Source organism: Lemur catta, chromosome 17 (genome assembly GCF_020740605.2).
Source record: "Lemur catta isolate mLemCat1 chromosome 17, mLemCat1.pri, whole genome shotgun sequence".
Classification (NCBI taxonomy): domain Eukaryota; kingdom Metazoa; phylum Chordata; class Mammalia; order Primates; family Lemuridae; genus Lemur; species Lemur catta.
The window spans coordinates 47,582,590-47,592,240 of NC_059144.1; positions in this window are offsets into that span (position 1 = coordinate 47,582,590).

A 9,651-nucleotide genomic window follows, 5' to 3' on the forward strand; every position below is an offset into this window, starting at 1 on the left:
ACGTGCAGTTCTTGATTGGTAACCGCTTGGGTTATGTCCCAGCTGAGTCTTTGGTGGCCCAGTCATGAAATGGCACCACAAGAGTGTGCAGATCCAGTGGGAGACGTCACTGCTGAGTGAAGAACCACGAAGACTCAGACCCTGGCCTGGAGTCGTGACTTGCCTGGAGACCTGGAAGTGGTAGACTTTTCCGTGTCCCTTTGAATGCTTACCATGACTGTAGGAGAACAGGCTGGATATAGATTTGCTCTGCTAATTTTAGTGAACATCCTTTAAGAAGTCTGATCATAACCAAAAATTTGAGCAATCTAGAATTCTTCCTGGCCTGTCTGCCATAGCTGTGTACCACAGTGAGACAACTTACCTAGTCCAGCACAGCTTGTATCTGAATTTAATAGCACAGCACGTTATTCTACATGCTGCCTTAATTTTGATCATTAGGATCCCTTACTTCAGTCAAACATGGGAACCATATGGAGAGAACTTTTCACAGAAGGGGATGTTCATTGGTTGGGTGTGGGGAACACAGGTTAACACCAAGAATTCCTGCTTCTCAGTGGTTCTAATTCACTGAGTAGTTATAGTAACTTTCCATCTCTTCTAAGATTTAGGTGGGCAGACTTGGTTAACAGATCTGATGTTAGCTGTATTTCAGAATTTAGAACGGTGCATGCATATAAATGTGTGCCTAAAATTGTACATCTCTGGGTACATTAGCCCGTAAAAGCTAATTTCCTTTCCAAATTTTTTGACCACCCAGATGCCACCTCTAACCTTGGTGCCTGATGTTTTTGTTTAACTCCATTTTGAAACTGAGGGAAAACAACCTCCTCCAAAAGGGCAGGTATTAGAATGAACTATCGGGGACCCAGGTGGCATGCGGAGATTTTCATCTCATATGAAAGTGTTTCTGATTTAGGACTCAAGAGTTAGACGGTGGGCGTCAGCTGTGGGCATCTTGTCCCCAACTCCATACCACCCTGGGTCAGACGTCTGGGTTTTCTTACTACACAAAGGCACATTCCACAGAGTCAAATGGCAGAGACTTCTGCACAATTATCTGGTCAATTGAGGCAGAAGAAAATAATCATTCGTCCAATTGTCCAAATTAGCTCTCTGGACTGTCCTGAATGCGCAGGATAATTGTGCGGTTCTCCACTTCAGCGCCATAATCTGGCTAAAACAGACCATTTAGATGAGGCTCCATTCAACACTACGCACATTTAAATCGGGCTCAGTTAAAATAGACCACGGGGCTTAGCATTTTCTGTTTGTCAACTATAACGTTATAATTGCTTTTAGCTAATCATCCAAATTCCACCATTAGTAATCGCCATCGCTCTCTGTTTATAGATGTTGTAAGGGAGGCAGAGGGCTCTGGTTTGCATCATTTGGTCTCTTCCTCATAGGAAGCGCTGAGGGAAGCAAATGTTGTTGTTGTTTCAGCTCGGTGTTCTGACCCAGGACACCGTAATAGACCTCTATTGTCATCAACTGGGGGGCAGGAGAAGCCACTGGGGGCTCACCCAGGTCACCTAGCCCTGGAACCACTGGCCTTCTGGTTTCCAGACCAGTGCTGTTTCTGTGTACGCCATTTTAATTGTTCATTTCTTTCCATAAAATTAAATGACCTTCTTCAAGAAAGATTTAATGGTCAAGATGTGATTTGGTAAAAAAGCTTCCTCAAGGATTTTTTTTCTTATACCAAGATGAGACCGGCTGAGGCTATGAGAGATCTGCAAACAGTGGCATGTCATTATCCCCAGCTCAGTTTTTCGTGTAATTGGTGCAAAGAGATTGCTGCTGATGAATCCGCCTGCTCCCGAACAGAGAAGAATGATTACTGTGTGGCGTGCCTCGGTGTATGCACACGTATGTTTGTGGCTGCTTAGGAAAGGTATATGTATACATAAAACACTTACCAAGATGGATAATGCCATTTTAAAGTAGTAAATAATAAAAAATAGTCTTGAGCAAAACTGGTTTTACAATCGTCTGAGAATGCAGCACTTCATTTCAACAGTATGTGCAATGGCTAGAAATTGATTTTTTTTAAATCCAATTAAGCCTCAAGGTTGGTTATCCATTTAAAAGGTCGGATGAGTTAAGCAATCACAGTACCTTCAGTTCATGCTAATAATTAGATTTACACAGAACTTGGGCACTTACAGGGTGCCTCATGGAGGCATACATTTTGTGTCTGTGCACAGTAGTGAGCTACCAAAGCCCCCAGCAATGTGTGGCTACACCAGCAGAGCCTGGATCAACCCCGACCTGGGGAGCCCTAAGCTGGCTGCCAGCCCTGTCACAGTCCCCCCAGAGAGCGATGGTCTCAACAGACACCTGTATCTCGCTGTACCGGCCAGCCCCACTTTTCTGTGGCCCCAAGAGTATTGGGAAATGCAAAGTAGCCTCTCAGTTAAAGGGGAAAAATGTATACACTATTTGGTTTCATGTGCCGCCAAGTTTATAATGTAACAAATAAATCCTGTTTTAAAAATAGTACTTTATAGTGTGCATTTACTATGTATTCCTAACATGTTAAGAAGAAGTCTTCAAAATGTCTTTTTATGGTTCTCATAGGTAATGTTTAAGTATTACTGAATTTATGAAGATGTTAGGAAAACCACGAACCTGATTGGAATGCTTTTTACTCTGTTTGGGTTATAATGTCACTCAGGTTCTGTAAATCATTGAGAACGGATAAGTGATCTTATTTCAAACCTAGCATTTTAACCTGCTTTGTAATATAAGTAAGGTTGGTGCATTTCAGTACTTTCCATTCATTACTATGAACCAGCCCAAAATATGGAACCTTCTAGATTTAGCAAGAAAAAAATACTGCATTTCCTTCTCATTGCCCTTAAAAAAACCTAACAATTTCTGGTTAGTTTTTCCTTCCCTCGCCCCTTCCTCGAGCTGCTCAGCTGCCAAAGTCCTCAGCAACAGATTTATGATTCTTTTTTTACTTTGTAAAAGATCGACATTCAGATACTACAGATAGACATGTAATAAACACAAGGGTGTTTCTGGAAAAAATGTGACTCAGGTTTTTGAAGATTGAATCATTTTCAATGTACTAGGGAAACATACTATTTAAAAGGATCCTGTTAAGTGAAGGTTTTCCTAAAGAAAAGATTTCTTGATCAAAATAAACATTTACCCCCTAATTTCGCTTTTCTATAAGTCTCCATTTTCCTATGTTGAGTTTGCATAAAGGAATGTGGAACCACATTTGGTCTGTTAATTGTTTCTCTTTTCCTTCTTCCCGCAGCCTCCCAGTCCCAAGGCTTCAGGTCTTCAACATGCCCTTGAAAACTTTTGCAACTACAAAAATAATTTTGCTGGTGTTCAGAAGTAAATAGGAGTTTAGTTCCTGAGACATGAGGGTTATTGCTGTCTTACACTGTGCCCTTCCTGGGAGAATAATTTAGGCTGCTAGAACAGCTAGGGGCCTCAGAGAGCAACTAGTTCAGCCCCCTCATTTTATCGAGAAGTCCTAAAAACTGATGCTAGAAGGAATGCTTTTTGTCGTTAATAAACAGTTCTGCTGGCACATTTTTATTAACACAGTCTCTCATCCCACTGATACCAGAAAGTAAAAACACAGTGTTTGCAGATGAGGTTACAAAATGTACTTTGCAAGCAAAGTGCGAAAGATTACATATAGTATGCAACCTTGTGTGTAAGATCCATGAATATATACAATCTTATTACTTTCAAAAAGAAACAGGAAAGACAAACCAAAAGCAAATAAAAATGGTTGTGTATGGGGGTAAAACCGTTATCTGTAAGGGTCAGTGGGAAAGGGAGAAGGGCCAGGGCTGGGGGAGGCTTCTCTGAGCATTCCTTTGTACAGTTTTGACTTTTGAACTATGTCAATGTTTTATGTATTCAAAAAAGAAAATGATAAAAGAATGAAAGCAACAAAACCCTTACATCCAATACAAACACATGAACCTGGATGTATTTCACATCGATAAACCACACAAACGTCAAGTCAATTTTGAATATATCAGTAGGATACACTCTTAAGAACAAAAAGAATTTAAAAGTCTTGATCTTTGTCATCAGGCGTGGAGGCAGTGGGCGAGTGTTGCAGGCAAGAGTGAGTGAGCGTCCATGGGGGCGTTGGGAGCCAGGGTCCTCGACATGAGGAGAGGGACGATGGCAGGTGAGCAAGGGCCCCGTAGTGTGGGATTTGAAGGGGAGGAGTCAGTATGAACCCATGGGATTAAATAGACCAGATCCTACCTCTGTCCTCCCAGAGGACCAGAAGCAGTGACAGCCACGTAGCAGTGAGCACGCCGGCTCTCAGAGCTGGGTTCCCACCCAACCATTCCCCCCGCTGAACGGAGCCTAGATTTCGTGGAGAAATGGCTGACTAGGTTTGGGGCAAGGAAGGAACAACGCGAGCCTAGAAATCATCCCCCTGTTCCAGAACCGGCAAAAGTCCTCAAAAACTGGTAAGAACATGTCAAAAAGACAGGAGGCAGCCAGATGGGGCTCTTGCTGGCCCAAGTGAGACGTCTGGAGCGGCGATACTTGATGGCACACACATGCACACGTTCACGCCCCGGGCAGGCCGGCTGCACGGGCCTGGCCTGCTTTAACGCTCTGCTGTTGCCATCTCGAAATTGTTTTTCTTTTTTCAAGAGGCTCCACATTTTCATTTTGCACTGGACTCCACAAATTACACAGCCAGTCCTGGGGAGCGGGGAGGCTTTTGCTACAGAATACCTGGTAATAAATGTAGAAGGGAGGCTAGAGCGAGAAGATCACCACAGCGCAACCAGCGCTTGATTCAGGCAGAATCACCCCTGGACACCAGAGACACTGGGGAAAACGTTGTTGGGGCCCAGAACATTCTAATAGTCTGAAAGTGTCACTCCACGGATCATAAAGAGGAAATTGATTTTAATTCTATTAATTATAAAAGGGGAAATGCACTTTTACCATGAAGAGATCTGGCAGACCCCACTTGGCCAAGAACGGGGACATGGATTCTGTGCCTCCCGGTGAGATGCAGTGGGAACCACAGCAGGTATTTTTGCCAAAAACGTTTAACCCGAATTTAATCATGAGGAAACAGACGAATCCAGACTGAGACCTTCTACAGGACATGTCAATGTCATGGAAGACAAAGGCAGGGATTGTTCTGTATTAAAGGAGACCAGAGAGGCTTGACAATCAAACAGAATGCCTGATCCTTATTTGGAGTCTGGATTTAAAAAGAAAAAGCCACGAAGGACATAGGAAAATTAAGGAAATTTCAATTTCTTTGAAATTGTATAATAGTATATTGGATAATAGTATTGCTTCAGTGTTAAATTTCCACGAGTATGATCAGGATATTATGGTGATTATGTGGGCTAGTGTCCTTTGTTCGTAAGGGATACACACTGAGGTAGGAATAAGTGTGTGCAACTTACTTTAAATGGTGCAAGGAAAAAATATATGTACACACATACATCCCCACATGTATGCTTGTGTATAGGCATACCTCACTCTATTGTAGCGGTCGGGAACCAAGCCCACAATATCTCTGAGGTATGCCTGAATATATATATATATATATGTTTATTTATTTACATAGATATAAATAGCATGTGTGTGAATCTAGGTGGAGGGTATACATGTGCTCATTATACAGTTTTTAAATTTTTCCATAAGTTAATTAATTTTTCAAAAAGGTTTCTATAGAAATGGGCTCTTCATAGCAACGAGTTCCTTTTCATTCCTTCAGGGAACACTTAGTATAAATCCAGGTGGCATGTCTGGTACCACACATTACAAAAGGTAAACGCAGGCACTCCCTGATGCCAGCACCCAGGTCATGGTGAGAGATGGCACAGACGTCCCCAGTGTCGAGGAGGAAGGTCATTGGTGCTCAGCCTGCCTCTGCCTCACGCAGCACCAGGTGTTCTCAACCAGGGGGGCGCCCTGCCTGTATTTCACATTAGGCCTGACTGAGGCACCTCCACTGGCTCTCAGTTACCAAGGTCAAGTCCAAACTCTGAGGCTCAGTGTGTGTCTTGTGCACTTTATGTCCAGCCATATGAGCTTTTGATGATGCCAGGATGGACCATGTCCCTTAATACTTTAAGCCTTTACATGAACAATACCTTGGTTAGGGATCGGAATGCCTGGCACACTTCAACCCAGCCCTTAAGACTCGGAGCAAAGCCTCATCCTAGTCCGAGGGGCCTTCCCTGACTCAGTCTTCTTCAGTGACTGGATCTCGGGATTTTACTGACATGTTTGTGATACGTTTGTTTCTCTTTCTTCTCCCCTGACACATACATGTGCATATACAAACACAGACACACACAAACGCACACACATACACCCATTGCATTCCCAAAGCCTGACAGGGCCTGGAGATTTTCAAAACTGATGTTCAGTAAATGGATCTTGAATGAATGAATGAATGAATGAATGAATATGCCAGAAAGCATGAAGCAAGTGCACCAAGGAAATGAGTGTTTCTTTGAAATATCCAATATGATGAGATCTGGGAGCCCCATGGAGATCAGGGGCGTCTTAAGCAGGCACTAGACTTTACACCATGAACTCTGGCATGAAACTAACATATAAATGCACATTTCAGACACCTACAGACATCTTATAGGACATGATTTCACGAATCCTAGAATGTGAACTGTACTGAAAAACTTCCAAATAAGTCCTGGGAACTTTATTCTGATTTCTTCCAGAAGTTTGTAATCTGTCCTTCAACTTTTGAGCTAAGTCTGAACACCCAGTTAAGTGTGGAATGGGTCTCGAGTCATCAAAAGCATAAGTTGCTTCTTGGGTTACATTAAAGATCTGGTAATTTGTTTTAAACTTTCATTTTTTAAGGAAAATTAAATAGAGGTGAATTTTTCATTGACAGTGAAATATATACTAAGCATGGATTAATACGTTCATAAAAATTTATCTAAACAAAGCGCTGCCTATCTTATTTATGTTAAAGTCTGTAAAGTCTGCAGGGAAAGGGGAAAGTACTTTCCTGGAATATATTTGTATCTGTCACAAGCTGCATCTTGAGGAAATTGGCAGGCATTTGAAATGGAATAATTCCTTAGCGTTCTGTTTAGTTTGGATTTCTTCAATTCAGGGATGGCTTAAGACCAGAATCACCAATATTTGCTCTTAACAAGCATCTAACATTTTTCTCTTGCTTTGTGTGTAATAAGTGCTCAATAAATGTTGGTTGAATTGAATCATCTTGTTCCTCCTTCCTTGGGGCTGTCGGGGTTATTCAGTCTATTCTCCAATACAGAAGAATTCTAAAAGGAAAAATATCTCCAAATGACCTCTCCACTAACAGTTTCTCTCATCTTCTCACCCCTTGTACACACAACTGCTAAGATTAGCTTTCTGAAATGCTTCTTGGATCCCTCCTCAGTCTGCCAAATTCTACGGTGTGAACCAAAGACTCCAGTCTGTCTCCTCACCCACTCCTCCTCCATTCTACTGGAAGTCTCTGTTCCAGCCACACTGGCTTCAGGGCCTCCTGGACACGTCCTGCATCTGTGTTTTCTCCCTGGACGCTCCCACGTGAAATGCCTCCCCTGACCTCTCGGGCAGCGGGAGTCCTATCTCACCAGTCGGGCGCAGCCTCAGTCTCCCACCCTCCGGGGGGATCCCCCCAAGCTGTCTCAATCCCCCTATGGAGCACTGTGTGATTGTCAGCAATGTATTTGCAAACAGAAAAAAGAGTGATAGATCTTCATACACGCTCTTAGTACCCTTTACAAATGTGTGAAAACATTCAGCTGCTGTAAAATCTTTTGAAAGAAAATAAGACCCAATTAACGTTGACTTTTATGTCGGGAAAGCCAAGGGTTTCAAAGGAATTCCTTTCACTAATTTAACAGCTATTTTTTTTTTAGCACCTGCTCTGTGCCAAGCACTGGAGGAAAAACAAAAGAAGACAAAAAGACCTGCCTTCAGGAAGCTGAAGCTCTAGACTATGTGCTGTTTCTGAGGGTCTGCTCCCCGCTCCCCACTGGGGACCAGGGCTCAAAGCTGAGGGGGAGACGTGGAGGGAGGCGACGAGGGAAGATGACAGTGTGGCTTGGAGTGGGCTGTCAGGCAGGGAAGGGGAGGCAAGCTGGGAGGTCAGTGGCAGAAAGCTTCCAGTGCCAGGCACGGAACCTGGCTTAGCTATTTTTTGTTGTAAGGTTGATAATGAAGAAGAAACTCAAAAAAGAGGAGTGGCGTGTGGAAGTTGCTGGAGGTCACAGAGAGAGGTGCCAACCAAAGGCCCGTGAGCAATCAGGATGTGGGCAGTACCAGGGAAAAGAGTTTTATTTTTAAATGACTCTGGGGTAGGGCTTCCTCAACTGGGTCATCATCCCCTGAACCTTGTGTCTTAGCCTCAGTAGTGATAAGGAAACCCCCATCTATTACTTGCCGCATCAGCCACCTGAGATCCCCACCCCTCACGGAAGATCCGCATCAGCATAATACTAACCTATTACCTGGCACGTTAGCCACTCGAGATCCCATGCCTAGGACCACCCCAACTTCATAAAAGTGGGGGAAAAAATCGGGTAGACGGGGCTCCGAATTTGGTGGTGAGACCTCTCTGAGCCCGCCGGCGAATAAACTTTGATTCTCGGACTCTCCGTGCGCGGCTCAGTTTGTCCTCGGGACCACCCACTGTAACACTTGCTGTAACAGAAGTCAGGACGCTCACCAATGGCATATCTACCCGGTGCCCCTCCACCACCCTGCTCTCACACCCCCGGACTGGCCTTTCCTCCCCAACGAGAGTTGACCAAGGTGACCAAGTTGCTGTCTTGTAAATCACCCCACTCCCTCATCTCATCTCTCTTGTCCCTGCTCTCCCTCAGGGGGTTGGGGGCAGTGGGGACAGCTTGCTCAGACTGTTGCCCGATGACCCTTCTTGCAAAGCCGTGGGCTGGGGAAGGGTCCCTCACTCAGCAAGGCAGTGCCTGCAATTGTCCTTGGCCGTCCCAGAAGCAGTGACCTGGATGGAAACCCCTGTCACCCCCTCACATCCAGGACAGTGCTTAGCAAATGGAGTCTGATAAACGTCAAGGAACCGATTATGAAGTGAGGAGGAAGTGACTGTTGACACTGTGCCCACCATGCAAGGCAGTGGGGCCTCGGTAGGCCGCAGGAGCTGGCCCAAATCCTGGAATCGCCAAGCCAGTCCCAACCCCAGGCTGGGGGCCAGGTGTGTGCTGTAAAAGGGGCGGCCCTGCCCCGTGGGGTCCGGGGCGACGGCCAGGGGCAGCTCAGAGGCCTTTGGGGGGCCTGCTTGGGGCGGCCTGGCGTCTGCCTGGCCGGAAGTGTTTCCCGCGGGCTTGAGGTTGGGCCCCAGGCCGCCGAGCACTCGCTGGAAGTCGGGCCCCTTCCCGGAAGCGACTCTGGCGAGCGCCTTTCCCGCCGCGAGGCCGGGTCCGCCTGCGCCAGAGCGGCCGGGCCACCTGCGCGGGGCCGGGCCGGGCCGCTCGGGCCCTGCGGGCGGGCGAGGCCTGCTCGGGGCCTGCCTGGCTGGGTCTGCCCGCGCCCTCCCGCCCCGCCGGGCCGGCGCCCCCTCGCGCCCCGGGCGGGCCCTGCACGTCTCGCGAGCGGCCCGGAGCGGCGGGGGAGGCGGGGCCCGCGGGCGGGCCG